The 19249-nt window shown below is 27.6% G+C and overlaps 1 protein-coding gene across 2 annotated transcripts in view; it reads left to right on the plus strand.

The window, feature by feature from the left end:
* Positions 1-17251: 17251 nt before the first annotated feature.
* The window catches only part of LOC145252582 (sterile alpha motif domain-containing protein 3-like), a 229355-nt gene continuing 227357 nt past the window's right edge, over positions 17252-19249 (plus strand). Inside the window, exon 1 of one of the 2 annotated variants that reach the window (XM_080112235.1) lies at positions 17252-17525. The gene's annotated coding sequence lies outside the window, so the exon portion shown is untranslated. The remainder of the gene's footprint in view (positions 17526-19249) is intronic. The other variant, XM_080112242.1, reaches the window with a different exon arrangement.

A 19249-nucleotide genomic window follows, 5' to 3' on the forward strand; every position in this document is an offset into this window, starting at 1 on the left:
TAGAACACAAAATAAACGGAATTGAAGTAAAAAATAATTTTTATTTTAAGGAAAGCAAATATAGAATTGTTGTTTTTGTTTTTTTTTAATTTTATTTTGAATCAACGTAAAAGTCAGCATGATGCGCTTCACCTAAATTGCAGTCCAGTTTTTTTTATAGAGACCTAACCCGGTGTTCGTCCGTAATTGTCTCCTGTGAACGGTCACGGCCCGTGTAAATGGGTGGCGGTGCAAGTATGAATTTATTAGAGAGAGAAGAATTTACTACTTCCATTGATCGTAAGCGGTTTTGGCAGTGAACTTTCACCAGATAAAATATAGGAAGCTCCGATCAGCGAGTTAGTGGATAGGTAATATGCCTATGACACATCTCAGATAGCGCGATGCAGTTTGTGTACAGTACATCTGCATGAAATCTCTAGATTTTAAATCCTATTAAGGTCAACCTCTGAGGGGAAAAATGAGTTCATTATATATATATATATATATATATAAGATAAAAAGATAAATGGATAGAAGAATAGAAGATAGATAGAATAGAGGAAGATAGATAGAAGATAGAAGAAGATAGATAGATAGATAGATAGATAGATAGATAGAAGATAGATAGAAGAAGAATAGATAGATAGGTAGAAGATAGAAGAAAGATAGAATAGAAGATAGATAGAAAGAAGATAGAAGTGAAGAAGAGAAGATGTGTGTGTGTGTGTGTGTGTGTGTGTGTGTGTGTGTGTGTGTGTGTGTGTGTGTGCGTGTGTGTGTGTGTGTGCATAGATGAATGAATCGCTCCTTACTTTTTATGGGATGTATTTACTTAAATTATTAAATATTATTATGTGCATATGATGCATACTCATGGACATGCATGTTTCTAGCTTACAGCCGTCATCAGCATGGGTGAGAATCGAACACATGACATCAGTAATTGCAGTTCGGTGTTCTACCAAATCAGCTACGATGATTCACCACTTGAATGCACGGTTTTTTATCGTTTTTAAATTTAAGATTTTTAATTAGCATTTTTTTAGTGATAGCAACAATTTCGAACCCCTGTTATTTACATTAGAGTTACATTAGAGTTTTTTTTTAAGAGCTATAACCTCTATTTATTATAAGTCTCGAAATAAAGACGAAACATTGATGAGCTCATAACTCGATTTGTTCCGTTTTATTTCTCTATTTTGTCGGAATACTATTTCCTTTATTATTGTGTGTGTGTGTGTGTGTGTGTGTGTGTGTGTGTGTGTGTGTGTGTGGTAGACGACGAAACAGGTGTCAGTGGATAATTATATTTTAAAAACAATATATATGCCGCTCCTCAATTGGGAGTACCAAATTGGTTAAAGGGAAAATTATTCCCAACTCCCATTTAGGTAAAAATGCACTTTCGTAAATAATTGAATTCATTCAAAACGTATCGCAAAGACAAAATAACACACACACACACACACACACACACACACACACACACACACACACACACACACACACACACACACACACACACACACACATATATATATAAGATTTATTGTTGGTATTTTTTAGCGATATTAACAATTTGGAAACGCTTTTATTTTTATTTTTTTCGCTAACTTAGCCGTTTTTAAGAGCTATAAGCTCTTATTGTTATTCACATGTCTATATGAATGGATCGCTCTTATTTTTTATAGGACGTATTTATTTATTTATTTCATTTAATATTCTTTTACGTGCATAAAAATATGCCTATGGACACGCGTGTTTCTGGCTTTTAGCCTTCAGCACAGGTTAGGATCGAACTCATGCATGTTAAATAATATATCTATATATATAAATATATATATATATGCGTGTGTGTGTATGTGTTTGGTCTGATGACGTGTTGTCACTGAATTGGGATTCCACTGAAACATGTATGCACATATGTAACCAATAATGTTTGCATAATAAGCAATCTATATACCAGCTAAGTGCATTGATCACTTTTTTATAATCACGCGAGTTTCATTGGATTTATATCTAGGAAACCAATCGATACAACCATTATATATATATATATATATATATATATATATATATATATATATATATATATATATATAAGGGGAGACTAAAACTTGCTGCTATAGTTTCAAATGATCTTAAATAACAGCAAGGGGAGACTTGATTCCAAATATTTCTCATATGTTATATCTCCCCTCTTTTGGAAATGGAGTACGATTATGAATATCTCCAGTATCAAATAATCTTTATAGACTGTGAAATTTACTTTACGTATGAAAATCAAAGAGGGGAGATATAACAGAAATATTTGCAACTTTTTGGAATCAGGTCTCCCCTTGCTGTTATTTCAGATCATTTGAAACCATAGCAGCAACTAGGAAAACTAATGACTATGATTGAAACATTGGTAAAGATGCAGTATCTTTCCACCCTTAAAAATATCTTTAAAATTACCACTATTAAAAGGTATTCGAGGATGCTTAAAACGAAAATAACGTTTAAAATTCCAGGAAACGAGTAATTTCCAAGATATGAAGAAATCATAGTTTTTAAAAGTGTGAACCCTTTTCTATATGAAGTTAACGTAAAATGGACACTCACTTTATAGCTACCTTTTTGTGAGCGTGAGGCGTGTGTTGTTTCCAGTCGTCCAGCACTTCTCCTTGCCACTGGACTCAAAAAGTGCCGATTCAGGAGAGGTGAGGTTAGAGGTTGGATAGAGGTAACACGGGCACTTACAAACTGTCTAAACAGAAACCGACAGTAAAAAGCCACAGTAAAAATAAACCGTCAGTAAAAGAACGAACAAAAAACGAACTAAACTAACTTTCTTTATATAATCTCCTAGTCGATCCAATGCAAATGGTGTCATATCCAATTACCATGGGTGGGCAACACTATAAAGTCAGTAGATCAACCAGTTGCAGATTTCTGGCTTGAACGGCCGCTACAAAGAATTCCATCTCTTCACCTCTCCACATCGAGTTCTGGAAAGTAAAAATTATTACTATATATATATACTAAATATAATTATCCACTGACATGCGTTTCGTCGTCCATGACTCATCAGAGTGGCTGAATCTAGCAAGATTCGAAGTCGGGACCCCATCTCGCTAGATTCAGCCCCTCTGATGAATTGTAGTCAACGAAACATAATAATATAATTATATTAAAAAAAAAAATAATAATTTTAAAAATACAAACAAACAATATATATGCCGTTCCTCGTTTGGGGGTACCAAGTTGGTAAAAGGGAAAATTATTCCCAACTCGCATTTAGGTAAAAATGCACTTTCGTATAAATAATTGAATTCATTCAGAAAGTATCGCAACACAAAAACAAATAAATAACATCGTATATATATATATATATATATATATATATATATATATATATATATATATATATATATATATATATAACTACAAGAAACCTTCTCTACCACCAATAGCAATGGCCAAGAACACATTGCCTGAAAGTACTTCTTTTAAACTCCAAGGCCTAACGTTTACAGGGAATATGAACTGGAATAGATACATTGAGAGCATTGCCAAGACTGCTGCAAGGAAGGTTGGCTCCCTCTACCGTGCTAGAAAACTACTTACGCGTGACAGTATCCTATACCTCTATAAGGCAACCATTCGCCCATGTATGGAGTACTGTTGTCACATCTGGGCTGATGCATCTGCTGCTTGTCTCTCGCTCCTGGACAGGGTTCAAAAGAGAGTCGCCAACCTGATAGGTCCTTAACTGTCATCTAGGCTTCAGCCTCTGTCCCATCGACGAGATGTTGCATCCCTCTGCCTGTTCTACAAATACTTTAATGGTGAATGCTCTGACGAACTGCAAACACTTGTACCTCCCCGACGTAACTACCCCCGACAAACCCGACAAGCTACTAAGTCTCATCCCTTTACAGTAGAGATCCCTAGGTGCAAGAAAGCCTTTTACTCCAATAGTTTCTTCCCCAGAACTGCAGGTCTTTGGAACTCCCTTCCGGGATTCTGCTTTCCCAACTGCAATGATATGCAGAAGTTCAAGTGTAATGTTAACAAACATCTTTCTACTCTTCTCCCTTCATAATGACCCCGCTAATTAAGTCCCTAATAGTAGCCCCCTGCTTCAAAGTGGCACTGTGCCTTGTTTGGGGTGAAAATTGAATAAAAAAAAATAAATAAATAAAAATATTTATATAGGGTGACCCAAAGAAACGGACCCGTGTACACTTCATTAATTAGAGTTGGGGCCGTTTTTGGGGTCACCTTGTATATGTGTGTGTGTGTGTGTGTGTGTGTGTGTGTGTGTGTGTGTGTGTGTGTGTGTGTGTGTGTGTGTGTGTGCGCGCGCGCGAGCGGATGTGCATTGGTTTTTATTCATAAGCAAAGGATATTTAATATTGTAATTATTTGCAGTCGAGTCTGAAGGCGTACACAAGTTGAAATTGATAATAACAACGATAACACTTATAATGATAATAAATTTTATAAGATGTTTAAAATTCCATTAGGATCGTTTCAATGCTCTTGGCAACGCCTCAGACGGTGGAGGCTCTTCTCTTTGGCGAGATGGTGAAATACTAGTCGGACGGTTTAGAAATATGCCAAGGGCTTTCAAACGATAGTAATTGAAGTTTTAAACTCAGATAAATATTTGAGGGTAAAAGTACAGAAAACAATAAATGAAACGCTCCAATTATATATATATATATATATATATATATATATATATATATATATATATATATATATAATTTAAAGGAGATTAGAACAATAGTCTAAAGAGCTGAGTGTATTTTAATGTAACAGTGAAATTACTAGTTTAATTAAAATACAGGAAATAGAAAGTGCTCGTTGTAATTTAGATATATAATAAGCTCGATAGTTAAATGTCTTAGAGCTAATTCAATATTAAGTAATGTGATTTATAATTTAAAATTTAAAAATTTAAATTTTAAATTATAAATCACATTACTTTATATATTTATATATATATATATATATATATATATATATATATATATATATATATATATTATAATCCCCAAAACCTCTGACCTTGATGGCGGGGAGACTAAAACTTGCTGCTACGGTTTCAAATGATCTGAAATAAAAGCAAAGGGAGACTTGATTCCAAATATTTCTCATATGTTATTATCTCCCCTCTTTTGAAAATAGTGTACGATTATTATTATTCCCAGTATCAAATAATCCTTATACACTGTGAAATTTACTTCATGCATGGAAACCTAAGATTGAAGATATAAAATATGAAATATATTTGGAATCAAGTCTCCCCTTGCCGTTTTTCAGATCATTTGAAACCATGACAGCAAGTTTTAGTCTTCCCTCCATCAAGGCCAGAGGTTTGGGGGAAATATCAGATATTTTGTAATTCATATGCAAAACTAGGAAAACCAATGACTAAGACTGAAACATTTTATGGCTGTACAAAAGTGCTAAAAATAGGCTCTGAATGATGGATTATCCCTTTAATGTGCAAGCTTAAGGGCAAATGTCACATAGCCCTCTAGACAATTCAGGTCACTACCCTTCTAATGAGCCTTCATTTGTTAAATTCTGATCAATAATAGCTGAGATTTGGAATTTATAACATTGCAAAACCGGGTGGTGTGTATATATATATATATATATATATATATATATATATATATATATATATATATATATATATATATATATATATACACACACACAAGTAGCCAAATTGAATATTGAAATGCTCATATCTTTGGTTCTATACAGCGAAACTACATGAACATTTCCAGGTTTTTCGAAGATTATGATACTATTCATTGGTTAAAATTTATGAAAATTGGCAAAAACAAAAAAAAAAACTATATTTTCAAACCAATAACATATGGACAAATTTGAATGTAGGCCTGCTTCAGTTTTGCGGCTTTGGTTTTTTTTTCTTTGCTTCGCTGTCTCGCCTATATAATATATATATATATATATATATATATATATATATATATATATATATATATATATATATATATGTAGTAAATGTTTCATATATATATATATATATATGTATATATATAGTTAATGTTTCATATATATATATATAGTTAATGTTTCATATATATATAGTTCATGTTTCATATATAGTTCATATATAGTTCATGTTTATATATATATATAAATATATATATATATATATATATATATATAGTTCATGTTTCATATATATATAGTTCATGTTTCATATATATATATATATATATAGTTCATGTTTCATATATATATAGTTCATGTTTCATATATATATAGTTCATGTTTCATATATATATAGTTCATGTTTCATATATATATAGTTCATATTTCATATATATAGTTCCGTTTCATATATATATAGTTCAGGTTTGATATATATATAGTTCATGTTTCATATATATATAGTTCAGGTTTCATATATATATATATATATATATATATATATATATATATATATATAGTTCATGTTTCATATATATATACATATATATATATACATATATATAGTTCATGTTTCATATATATATACATATATAGTTTAGGTTTCATATATATATATATATATATATATATATATATATATATATAGTTCATTTTTGATATATATATATATATATATATATATATATATATATATATATAGTTCATGTTTCATACATATATATAAATAGTTCATGTTTCATATATATACATGTATATATATATAGTTCATGTTTCATATATATATATATAAATAGTTCATGTTTCATATATATATAAATAGTTCATGTTTCATATATATATATATAAATAGTTCATGTTTCATATATATATATATATATATATATATATATATAAATAGTTCATGTTTCATATATATATATATATATATATAAATATTTCATGTTTCATATATATATATATATATATAAATATTTCATGTTTCATATATATATATATATATATATATATATATATATATATAGTTCATGTTTCATATATATATAGTTCATGTTTCATATATATATATATATATATATATAGTTCATGTTTCATATATATAGTTCATGTTTCATATATATATATACTTCATGTTTCATATATATATATATACTTCATGTTTCATATATATATATATACTTCATGTTTCATATATATATATACTTCATGTTTCATGTATATACATATACTTCATGTTTCATATATATACATATACTTCATGTTTCATATATATATATATATATATATATATATATATATATAGAGAGAGAGAGAGAGAGAGAGAGAGAGAGAGTTTATGTTTCATATATATAAATAGTTCATGTTGCATATATATATATAATAAATCATGCTTCATATATATATATATATATATATATATATAGTTCATGTTTCATACATATATATAAATATACAAATATAGTTCATGTTTCATATATATAGTTCATGTTTCACATATATATATATATATATATATATATATATAGTTCATGTTCATATATATATACATAAATTGTTCATGTTTCATATATATATATATATATATATATATATATATATATAGTTCAGGCTTCATATATATATATAGTTCATGTTTCATACATATATATAGTTCAGGTTTCATATATATACATAGTTCAGGTTTCATATATATATTGTTCAGGTTTCATGTATATATATAGTTCAGGTTTCATATATATATTGTTCAGGTTTACTGTATATATATATATATATATATATATATATACATATATAGTTCATGTTTCATATATATATATATATATATATATATATAGTTCATGTTTCATATATATATATATATATATATATATATATATATATATATAGTTAATGTTTCATATATATATATAGTTCATGTTTCATATATATATATATATATATATATAGTTCATGTTTCATATATATATATATATATATATATAGTTCATGTTTCATATATATATATATATATAGTTCATGTTTCATATATATATATATATATATATAGTTCATGTTTCATATATATATATATAATTCAGGTTTCATATATATATATATATATATATATATATATATATATATAGTTCAGGATTAATATATATATATAGTTAAGGTTTCATATATATATCTATATATATTTATATATATATATATATATATATATATAGTTCAGGTTTCATAAATATATATATATATATATATATATATATAGTTCAGTTTTCATATATATATATAAGTCAGGTTTCATATATATATATATATATATATATATATATATATATATATATATATATATATATAGTTCAGTTTTCATATGTATGTATATATAGTTCAGGTTTCATATATATATATATATATAGTTCAGGTTTCATATATATATATATAGTTCAGGTTTAAAATATATATATATAGTACAGGTTTAAAATATATATATATAGTACAGGTTTAAAATATATATATATATATATATATATATATATATATATATATATATATATATATATATAGGTCATGTTTCATACGCATATATATAGTTCATGTTTCATATACATATATATAGTTCATGTTTCATATATATAGTTCATGTTTCATATACATATATATAGTTCATGTTTCATATATATATATATAGTTCATATATATATATATTGTTCATATATGTAGATATAGTTCATATATATATATATATATATATATATATATATATATAAACATTGTCCATATATGTATATATATAGTTCATATATATATATATATATATATATATATATATATATAGTTCAGGTTTCATATATATATATATATATACTTCATATATATATAGATATATATATATACTTCATATATATATATAGTTTATATATGTATATATAGTTCATATGGATGTATATATATATTGTTCATATATGTATATATATAGTTCATATATGTATATATATATAGTTCATATATGTATATATATAGTTCATATATATATATATATATATAGTGCATATATATATATATATATATATATAGTTCATATATATATATATATAGTTCATATATATATATATATATAGTTCAGGTTTCATATATACATATATAGTTCATGTTTCATATATATATATATATATATATATATATATGCATATATATAGGTCATATATATATAGAGTTCATGTTTCATATATATATATATATATATATATATATATATTGTTCATGTTTAATATATATATATATATATATAAATATATTGTTCATGTTTAATATATATATATATATATATATATATATTGTTCATGTTTAATATATATATATATATATATATAGTTCATGTTTCATATACATATATATATATATATATGTATATATATAGGTCATATATATATAGAGTTCATGTTTCATATATATATATATATATATATATAGGTCATATATATATATTGTTCATGTTTAATATATATATATATATATATATATATAGGTTATAAATATATATATATTGTTCATGTTTCATATATATATATATATATATATATATATATTATTCATGTTTCATATATATATATATATATCGTTCAGGTTTCATATATATATATATATATATATAGGTCATATATATATATTTTCATGTTTCATATATATATATAGGTCATATATATATATATATTGTCCATGTTTCATATATATCTATGTATATTGTTCATGTTTAATATATATATATATATATATATATATATATATGTATATTGTTCATGTTTCATATATATATATATATATATATATATATATATATATATATATAGTGCATATATATATAGTTCATATATATATTTAGTTCATATATATATAGTTCATAACTATATATATATATATATGCACTATATATATATATATGGACTATATATATATATATATTCGATCTATATATATATATATACGAACTATATATATATATATGAACTATATATATATATGAACTATATATATATATGAACTATATATATGTATATATATGAACTATATATATATGAACTATATATTGATATATATGAAACATGAACAATATATATATATATATGAACTATCTATATATATAGTTTATACATATATATAGGTCATTTATATATATACATATATATATATATAGTTCATATATATATATACATATATATATATATAGTTCACATATATATATATATTTAGTTCATATATATATAGGTCATATATATAGTGCATATATATATAGTTCATGTATATATATATATAGTTCATGTATATATATGTATAGTTCATATATATATATATATAGTTCATATATATATATATATATAGTTCATATATATATATAGTTCATATATATATATAGTTCATATATATATATGTATATATATATATATGGTTCATATATATATAGTTCATATATACATATATATATACTTCATATATACATATATATATGTATATATATAGTTCATATATACATATATAGTTCATATATACATATATATATATATATATATATATATATAGTTCATATATACATATATAGTTCATATATACATATATATATATATAGTTCATATATACATATATATATAGTTCATATATACATATATATATATAGTTCATATATACATATATATATATAGTTCATATATACATATATATATATAGTTCATATATACATATATATATAGTTCATATATACATATATATATATATATAGTTCATATATACATATATATATATATATAGTTCATATATACATATATATAGTTCATATATACATATATATATAGTTCATATATACATATATATATAGTTCATATATACATATATATATAGTTCATATATACATATATATATATATATATATATATATATAGTTCATATATATATAGGTCATATATAGATATAGTTCATATATAGATATAGTTCATATATATATATAGTTCATATATATATATATATATATATATATATATATATAGTTCATATATATATATATATAGTTCATATATATATATATATAGTTCATATATATATATAGTTCATATATATATATATATAGTTCATATATATATATAGTTCATATATATATATATAGTTCATATATATATATATAGTTCATATATATATATATATATATAGGTCATATATATATAGTTCATATATATATATATATATATAGGTCATATATATATAGTTCATATATATATATATATATATATATAGGTCATATATATATAGTTCATATATATATATATATAGTTCATATATATATATATATATATATATATATAGGTCATATATATATATAGTTCATATATATATATATATATATATATATATATATATATATAGGTCATATATATATAGGTCATATATATATATAGTTCATATATATATATATATATATATAGGACATATATATATATATAGGTCATATATACATATATATATATATAGGTCATATATATATATATATATATATATATATATATAGGTCATATATATATATATGTGTAAAAGATTTAGAAGACTGTCACAAATCAATAAGTACATATATATATATATATATATTTATATATATATTCTTATATATATTTATTCAGTTGTATGGTAAAATGTCTTACTTGTATGCCCATGCGACGTATTCCATTATTAATTTCGGAAAAACTTTCCCTTTTCAAATGGTGTTCATAACAGGTCGATTCAAAGCATGCTGAATGAAGGATCGGAAGTTTTGAATGAATGAATAAATGTGGTCATTTTTTTTCTTACATATATATATATATATATATATATATATATATATATATATATAAGCATGGCTGATTGAACACGACAGAGTTATTCTTTTTTCTGATTTTCCTGGATATCTTTTCCATTCGCCAAGAGGTCGTTTTTTATTTCAGCCGGCATGTGTATAAAATGGCGCTCAAAACTTGTTGCTCAGCCATATTCTTCCCAAGCGCTTTCTATCGGTTCATCCGATTATCATCGGGAAAGTATTGTTGTTGTTTTCGTTTTCTTTTCTTTTGGGGCTTGGTATATTCATAGTTCCTTTTTTTGTTTTTGTTTTTTTACCGGATCTCATTTAACACCGAGACAAATATATTAACAGTATTTAATAACTAACAGGAAACTGAATAAATAAACTATAAAATAAGAAAATCGAAATTAACAATATAAATAATTCGCTCCAAACCATTGTGCACCCATATTTATAACCCCGAAAAAAATAAAATAAATGAATAAATAAAACTATAAATATACGAAGCTTCAAAGGAAAGGGGGGAAAAACGATAAAACAGGAGGTTGTAAGGAAACAATGGGGGTGCTTTCGGGTGTTTTACAAGAATTTCTGGTACTTTTATATCATACAAATCAAAAATATTGAATTTCAAGTAAAACAACAGATACCTACATAATGCTCATCTTGTAAATAGTAACATATCCTAAAATTATTGTAAACGATAAAGTAGAAAATATAATTTTTAATAAAAATCTGTTTTCGACAAAGTTTGTCTGGGGAAACAAATTTTTGTCCGACATTTTTAATTACGTTCATCACATGACATAAGCAGCAGAACTTAATCCCCCCCCCCCGCTTTCAACTTCTCTCTTTTTCCAGTGAGCGTAATACAGTGATTCCCCCCTCCTTCTTTCTTTCTCATTAATAATTATTTTTTTACCTAATCGTTTTTGTTTTTTGTTTTGTTTTACTTTTGGATATGCTACTGTTTGAGACATGACAGTTACGTAGGCACCATTTGTTTCACTTGAAATTAAATATATTTTTCGTTTGTATAATATAGAAGCGCCGAATTTCTCTTATATTATAGAAAGGGCCGCTGTCAAAGAATTCTGTGTGAGGAGAAAACGAACAGGGAGTAAAAGTAATTGCTATCTTATTTTTATTTATTTATTTGGCCATGGCCTGGTTTTTTTTTTTTTTAACCAAATTATTTTTAAATAGGAGTTTGAAAGTTAAATTTACTTTTTTCAGTGTTTGTTCATTAAATTATCAACTGAACCAAATTATTATGAGAATATTATGGAAATAAATGTATCTTTACATCGTCAACGCTCTGATCCACAACTGGCATCAACTGAAATGAAAGGCTCTCGTCTTGGGGAGGCTTCATGTTTTGACAAGCTTCTGGGTTTCACCTTTACTCCTGATCTGAAATGGAACACGTGCATCAAATTCATTGCCAAGGTCTCTGGGAAAATGGTGGGATCCTTCTATCGATTCAGTAGATATCTCCCCGCTGACGCAATTCTCTACCTATATAAGAGCCAAGTGTGTCCAAGGATGAAGTACTGTTGCCACATCTGGGCAGGAGCTGTTAGGAAGAACTTATCCTGCCTTGATAGAGTTCAAAATAGACTTCGTAGCCTAGTAGGGGATGCCCTTTTCTCTTCCCTTCAACCTCTTTCTCACAGAAAAGACGTCGCGAGCCTGTCTCTGCTTTATCGGTATTTTCATGGCAAGTCTATGGTCCCCCCCCCCTGCCAAACTTACACGAAAAAAAAACCCGTCTAGCTGAAATCACTATCAATAATTTCCCCCACTCTTTATCTGTTCCTAAACGTAGATTCCATGAATAAAACTTCTTTCTTAGAACTGCACACCTGTGGAAGTCTCTTCCGTTTGCCTGCTTTCCAGCTGACTACAATATGGTTGTTTTCAAGTCCAACGTAAACAAATTCTTGATGAGCTGTTCCGTTTACGTAATCCATTTACCAAATTTCCACTTTCCACTACTAACGATTACTATATCCTCGAGTGGCCTCTGGACCTTGATAAGGTGTAACTATATATATATATATATATATATATATATATATATATATATATATATTACTAGCAAAAGTACCCGTCGTTGACTGGGTTTAAAAACAGTCTACAGAAAATGGATTCTGGTTTATGAAAGTATGATAGGTTATGAAAAGGAAGGGTTGTAAAGAGACAGCTTCGAATTTGGGGGTATCAAAACCAAAGCAAAATATGATGGAAGTAAAAATAAAATAGATAAACCCCATAATTTATTATACCATACCTGTTCACACTGAAACACTTATCACAATATTCTGTGGATCTATATTTAAAAACCTTGTTAAACTTTGTGACATATTTCCATTCTATGGAGGTCAGGCGCGAACGAACACCCCATAATTTTATTATACCATATTTCTTCAAACTGAAACATAACTATCAAAGTATACTTACGCAGATAGATATGAAACGTCTTTATTAAAGTTTGTGCCTATTTCCATTCTATGGAGGCCAGGCGCGAACACAGACCCCACAATGTTATTATACCATCCCTATTTAAGTTAAAACATACTTATCAAAGTATTATTATATACATCTATATCAAAAACACTCGTAAACGTTTTTTTTTTAATTTTTAAATTTTTCATTTCCATACTTTGTGGACCGGGCGCGAACGCAGACCCCACAATTTTAATGAACCACCGTTCTGCCAGCTACATCTTCTATCATTATATGTAATCCTTTTTTTTTTAAATAGTAAACCACATAGGAGCCTATTCGGTACCAGACACACACACACACACACACACACACACACACACACACAGCTTTATATTATATATATATATTATATATATATATATATATATATATATATATATATATATATATATATTATATATATATATGTGTGTGTGTGTGTGTGTGTGTGTGTGTGTGTGTGTGTGTTTGTATTAGTCTATTTATTATACAAACAGTATTAGCTACATATGTGCATACATGTTTCAATGGAATCTCAATTTTACAGAGACCCAACACATCAGACCGAAAAAAAAAAAAGGAGCGACTTTTTCGGTCTGATGAATTCTCTCTCTCTCAACTGATATTCTACTGAGACATGTATGCACATATGTAACCGATAATGTTTGTATAATAAACAGACTATATACCAGCCCTGTCCTCCACTGACAACTCATTAATAAACAAACTATTTTCAGTGGATCTACATCTAGGAAAGCAAACTATACAATCATTTTGTATATATATATATATATATATATATATATATATATATATATATATATATATATATATATATATATATATATATATACTAGCATTTCAGCCCGGCGTTGCCCCGGTGTTTTGAGGTGTATGTTGAGCAAAAAAAAAGGTCAATTTTTTAAACTTTGACCCCTATTATGACTCCTTAATATTTATTGTTTTGGGCTCAAATCAAGTTAGATCCATGTCCAAGGAACCTATATCTAAAATTTCAAGCGTTTAGACCCAAAATTGGCGGAGAAGTTTGGTAGAGTTCTCAAAGGTCAAATCGTTGAACTTTGACCCCATAACAGCCAAATTTCTGGCCGACAACTGATTACAAAGATTTTCCCAAATTTCATTACCCTGTATATCAAATTTCGAGTCTGTAGATTTAAAATTGATTAGTTATTGTAGGGAAATGTACACACACAGACAGACAGACACTTTCACTTTTATAGATATATAGATAGATTGAAAGAGGTTGTTGCACACCTGTATTTGGGGTGGGGCGTTGTGCTCTTATTAAGAATGTCCAATATGTTTTAAAATAGCTTTCGGAATTTTAAAGACGATGATAATTTGAATTATTTTGCATTATTCTAACTACTATTCTTATCTGGGACGTCATTTTTACAAGTTCACCACGTTTCCGCCGATGTAATCTCCAATCTGATTTAGGTACATCTTTTTATCTTAAGAACTTTCCAATCAAATGAATAAAAAATAAAAATAAAGAGGCACTAACCCTATGCGGGTTCAACAAGCTTCCTCCAGAGGAGGAGGTTCCATGCGAGTATTAAATTCACAAGAAGCGGTCCCCAGTCGTATGTATATCTCCCTTACGGGGGACGATAACGTAAGGTTTTGCAACTCTTGTGGGGAGATTATGACGTTATGTTTTGCAACTCTTATATAATATAATATTATACAATATATATATTATATATAATATATATTGTATATATTATATAATATATATATATATGTATGCCATACATATATATTGTATTTACAGGGTGGGCCAAAATAAGGGTCCTATTTTTAAAAATTCATAAATTCATGTAAGTTTTAAGAAGTGTTTTTCGGCCAAAATTTGTTTTGTTTATTTCAAAAATATCTCGGAAGGGTCAGTCTACACACACATAAAGTTTGGTGAGTTTAACTTTTATTTTGTGGAAGTTATTCAAATTTTAAGATAGGACCCTTATTTTGGCCCACCCTGTATTATATATTATATAATATATATATTATATACTATATATATATACATATTATATACTATATATATATACATATAGATAATTGAAAATTAAACAAGAATAGTTTATATCATATCCTATCGTGATAAGAAAAATACGCAAACAAATATAGCGTTAATATTAGATAATTAAGTTCATTCTAAATTCATGCAAACTCGTAATACTTTTATTTAACTAGTTATTTCCTACAAAGAGAAAACCTAATTTTTTAAGCTCCATGGAATCAGGAAATAAATCTTTTTATGTTCCTTGTTTGAACTTTTGTTGCAGATTTGATTTGTCCCGACAGTTTATCACGCCGTATTTTTTTTTAATTATTATTATTTTATATATACACACATATATATTACTTTTTTGTTCACAGCGCTGGCGAGTTTTATTTTTCACTTTGTAGTTTTCTTCGTTTATTTCCATCCCAATTAACTATCTTAAACGTTTGTCTATTAGTATTACATATGCAACCACAAGCGTCAATAAAAACCCAGACAAAAACAACATTATAATACAATATATATATATATATATATATATATATATATATATATATATATATATATATATATATAATAGTATATATATATATAATAGTATATATATAATAGTTTGCATTATATATATATATATATATATATATATATATATATATATATATAGAGAGAGAGAGAGAGAGAGATAGAGAGAGATAGATTCAGCAGACATTCTGATGAAACATGTGTCAGTGGATAATTATATTTAGAAAAATAATATATATATATATATATATGTGTGTGTGTGTGTGTGTGTGTGTGTGTGTAACTGTGTGTTTGTACCTTTTTGTAGTTAATAAGGTGTATATATGTATATGTGTGTAATGTTGTATTTCTGTTTATATATGTGTGTGCGTGTGTGTACCTTTTGTAGTTAATAAGGTGTGTATATGTATATGTGTGTAATGTTGTATTTATGTTTATATATGTGTGTGTGTGTGTGTGTGTGTGTGTGTGTCTTAGTCTGTACATATATTGCATTCATTACGCTGTTTATATAATATAATATATATATGAGACTATATATATATATATATATTTACGCTGTTTTAGTGTGTGTGTGTGTGCGTGTGCGTGTGCGTGTGTGTGTGTGTGTGTGTGTGAATCAGCTGCTCTAATCCTGTTGCAACTACAACACAAATTTCACTACAACGAATTCTCTCCCATATGTACCAAAAATGGCTGACAATACGGAGAATTGCTAATTTTCACATTCAGGTAAGGCTCTTTTCTTTCCCCTGATAACTGTCGTTTTACCCTAATTGGCCATTCTAGTTGGTGTTGTCAGGTCTTGTACCGCATCCTCGCCTAGCGCTATGAGCTTGTCATTCGGTACCTTAGAGGGATGATGGGCACTTTAATTTCGGTGTCATGTTTATGCGTTGGTGCGCGATCGTTTTATTATTGTTGCGACGACGATGATGATGGCCACGACTGGACACGAGAGGAAAAAGCCTTCGTTTTTCATTTTATTTATTTATTTATTTATTTTCTTGTGTGTGTAGCAGATTTTGCTCCTTTTTATTTTCTATACCAAAAAGAGATGAAATATGATATAGTTGTATGTGATGTTTATTTAACATATTGTTTTGTTGTTGTTGTTTTTAACGCATCTCATATTGCGGGTGTGTTTTTGTTGTCACTAATGGTCTTAGAAAAAAAACCCTAAAAAAATGACTCTTTTTGTCAACCTTATTATTTTTCTTTTCATCACTTAAAATAAAAGCAGTATAACTTTATGACATTCGCAATTATTATTATTATTATTATTTTTTTTTTTTTTTTTTTACTCGCTAGGAGTAGTCACTCAGGCCATCATCAAAGATTTATCTTTAAGAACACCCTGTGGCGTTTTCTGGAGTCTGAGTGACAACAAGCCTCCCCAGATTTCCAGTACGTACGCTACTAAGTCTCTTTCGATAACCTTTGCAGGTAAATTTGCGTTATCGCAACAGCCGCCCACTATTGGTCTTCACTGAAATTTGGGTGGCAATAAACCCTCCCCAAAGTCCCAGTCCTCTTTGAACTCATCCAGCGGAAGTCTGGCTAGTGCTTTCTCTCCTCTGTGTTTCCATCCTCCTTAACCCTCATCACTTATTTGGTGTGGTGCCAGTTTATGGTGACATACACATACAAAATTATTATTATTCACTCGCCAGGAGTTCTCACACAGGCCATCACAAGCGATCGCTCACTGGTTGTTGTGTTTCCTGGAGTCTGCGTGGCAACAAGTCTCCCCAGATTTCTATTACTCCTCACTTCTTTTAATAGCCAGCTTAGGTGCATTCACGTTATCTCCACAGCCGCCTACCATTGATTTCTCGCTAACATCGGTTATTGTTATTCCTTGGGATTTTGGGTGGAAGAAAGCCTCCCAAATACCTTAATTATGTCCACACTCTAGTCTGGCAAGCGCTGTCATTCAACACCCCCCCCCCCCACGGTCCTTCACATTTCTTTTGTGTGGTGACTGTGGCGCCATCCGATGTTGACACTAGGGATGTGCCAAAAGGGACGGGCTACTCCCAGGGATGCCCAAGCACCTGCCTATTTTACTCCTGTTTTAAAAGTGTCCTTTTCAGAGGAATGTATTGTGGGCCTGCACTCCAACTCCACCTTTATTATATCCCCCCCCCTTTTTTTTCACTTGAGCACTTGCCCTGGAAAAGTTCACTGCGAGTAACTGGTAGAGACGCCACCATTTTGGGGTGGGGATAGTATTTTGCGGTTTTGGTTTTCTTGTTTCCCTGTGGCTGAATTCTTTCTGTTTTTATCTTATTCCTATTGTAGCATCGAAGTGCTAATTACTGTTCTGTTCGCATTTTATACGGGTTCGGGTTGGTTTCCGCATTCCAGGATTTTCAATAGGATTGCAGCTGTTATATCACTTCCCTCTGATTTCATTTTCTCCTATTCATTTTCTGAAGTTTTTCCGATTGCTC

This window comes from Euprymna scolopes, chromosome 29 (genome assembly GCF_053919585.1).
Source record: "Euprymna scolopes isolate OS-2025 chromosome 29, ASM5391958v1, whole genome shotgun sequence".
Classification (NCBI taxonomy): domain Eukaryota; kingdom Metazoa; phylum Mollusca; class Cephalopoda; order Sepiida; family Sepiolidae; genus Euprymna; species Euprymna scolopes.